Source organism: Gavialis gangeticus, unplaced genomic scaffold, assembly GCF_001723915.1.
Source record: "Gavialis gangeticus isolate Ggan-Ray unplaced genomic scaffold, GavGan_comp1, whole genome shotgun sequence".
Classification (NCBI taxonomy): Eukaryota; Metazoa; Chordata; order Crocodylia; family Gavialidae; genus Gavialis; species Gavialis gangeticus.
The window spans coordinates 59,344,522-59,347,555 of NW_017729034.1; positions in this window are offsets into that span (position 1 = coordinate 59,344,522).

Consider the following 3,034-nt stretch of genomic DNA (forward strand, 5'->3'; position numbering starts at 1 on the left):
AAACTCGTGAAAGAAATGGTGACAGAAAAACCCACCCTCTATTGATTTGACTGTATCAAAGCAGATTACTAAACTGCTGCTTCTGGAAAGGGGAAATGACCTTAAGATTTTCAGCAGAGAAATGTTGGTGCCTGTCTCACCATAAAGCACTGGTAGGCTAGAAGTTGGATGGATGGATGGGTTGCTTACATAAAGGGATACCAAACTTCCTGTTCGTAGAAAATCCATCTACTTACATAAAGGAGAACAAGGTTTTCCACAAAGCTGGGACTATGTTAAAGGGTACCACATGACAGGAATCTTTCAAACAGTTCAAGGTGTGCTACAAAGCCCACATTTATTTCACGCAACGGTCTAGGTGTTTCTCATGCAATACGACTTAAGTAATATTCAAAAGTACCTTAATGCAATAGGAGTACATAACCTTTTGCCTTAATGAGATGTGCTACATTATGTAGGCACCTTTAAAATTCTCACCCTTTAAACTGCCCCTGCTTTATATTTTATTAATGGACAGGCATTTGGGTCAGATGCAAAAAAGAACACACTAAGAAGAAAGCTTCTTCATACTGATCATTTGACTATGAACTGCCTCAAAATATTAGCAGCTTCTTCAAAAATGCTTTTGTTTACATTTTGTCTAAGCAAGTTTAGTGCAATTGATTTTATTTAACACTGTGCTCTTGCACCTTTGGGTTTCTAGAGAAACAGTGTAACTGTGCACTCTTACGATCCAGCACTCTAGGGAACAGAACAGTTGTATGTTCTTTATAAACCATGTTTACACAGTAAATTTTCTTTGTACCTACAGGAAGCAAAGTTAATGAATAATCATTCCAGCATTAATTTCGCAGTGCTGTGGACAGGATCAATGCATGAGAAAGAGGCAGTGTTAATGTTCACCCCTTCTCTAGCACTTGAAAATGTGAGACTGAAAACGAAGCCCTTGTATAGAAAAGAAAACATGGGCAACAAACTGGTATTGGCTAGTTTTATTTGGCTCAGCTGCAGAAAAGCTGGGGTGTATGAACATGGGAAAGAGCAAAAGGAGAGATTCATGAAGGATTCCAGAAGTCTTGGTCTTTCATTGACAAACAGTTATAGGCACCTTACCTCTAAAAAACAAAACAAAACAAAAAACCCCACAAAAACCACACAAAAAAACCCCCCACACAAAGCAAAACTGGGGGCTAATTATGCAGAGCACTTATTACTGAACACAGTCCAAGCGACCGAAGTTATGAAAGCAGACTGCAGATATTTTCATTCCAGTCCTATCTGGAAGTTTGTATGCCAAGAACAGTTCTGTTTAATAACTCATTGTCTCCATGTATCCTTGAGGTTTTAAAAACAAAGATAGATGTTCTAACTCAGTGCAGTGCCTCTGTCAAAGCCTAAACACTGTAGAAGGGGAAGCTTGCTTGGAAGTAAAAACAAACCATTTAAAAATGACAAGAGTATTAAGAACTACGTGTTTTGTATTGTAACAGAGGAAGCACTACACATTAAGAAATACAGAAGTAAACCACTGGGTTAATTGGGCAGATCTATTTGCTTGCCTTATCTAAAACACATAATGCCTTCTCTCCCAGTGCTCTAAAAATATGTATGGTCTAAAGGGAAGCACACAAGACCAATCTGATCTACGGGAAAATTAAATAATTGTGGAGCAAATCCTCAGCTGGAGAAAGTCAATGGAGCTACAAAAAATTTAGCCCAGTCAAGGATCTGCCTCAGTACCCCCTGCAGTTTATAAAAATAGTTAGATCACATACAGGTAACAAGCAGAAAACAAGCTTTTTTGGGAATGGGCCAAGGTTTCTGAAAAGCATATCACACTGTACAGGATTTGCATGAAGGCATTTCTGTCTTAACTGCAACCTCTATGCATGCTCTAGAAGTAGCCCTCTGATTGTGGGTTTCAGAGGCCACACAGCGAGCGATGCTTCACCAAGTCTTCTTCACAGGGTGGCATATAGCATAATACATTTTAGTTCTTACTAACAGGTTGAAAAATCATTACACATAGCAATAAGATCCAGACACAAGAACAATCATCACAGTACAAAAATCCCCAGTGGTAAAAACAAAAACAACCCCCTCACCCCAAAACCCATTTATTTTTAAACAAAGATGTATTTAGCTTTTTTGAGGCTGAAGAATTAGCTTGGCTCAAGATACAGTTCTGAATGATGAAGGAAAAAAATATGTGAGTGTCCTCTTTTTTAAATGACCTCATCCAGTGCGATTTTCTGATACCCCTCCAATTGCCTGAACTGCAAGGTTTAGATGAAAGTAATAAAGTGCTCTCTCTGAAATTAATTTTCTCTCTGAAGATGTTAACTTCTGACAGGTTTACAAACTCTAGATCTGAAGTTGTGAGCTCAATATTAGAACGCTGTTTATAAAGCATCCTCATAGACAGTTGTCAAATTAATTTAGAAGTATTTTGAATCAAAGAAATAAAAACAATTCATCTGAAGTGGTGAGCACAGTTCAGGACATCGGTTCTTGTAAATGTTAAGGTTACTAGGTTTGAAGAGAACTCAGTTTCTTTATAAATAGTCTAAAGGGGAAGCTGAGAAAGTTCAAGATGTAATATTTAAGTTACCAAATGCTGCCACCAAGTGTTTGCTGTAGTGCATAGCAGATTATTTTATAAGTCAGGATAAATATTGAAGGTAAAGTTAAAATTATTTGTTGCTAATTACTGGAGACAGATTTCTGTGTAATATAATGACTGTGCCAAGTTAAAAGAACTTGCAATCTAACTTCTAAAGCTATCTATTTGTCAAGTTTCCTTTTTCTGGTCTGTGTAACTGGTCAGGTGGCATGGTTCCTGCACCGTGCTCCTTTTGAGAGTGGCAAGTGAAGTTTGATAAATAAGAAATAATGGCCAACAAAGGGAACTGTACTAAACATACTTTATTGTAACACAGCAGTAATGCATATATTTGAAAAAGAAAAAAAAGTCAATTGTGTCTCATTTAGTTGACTCCATCTTCCATTCTTAAAAAAAAAAAAAAAAAAAAGG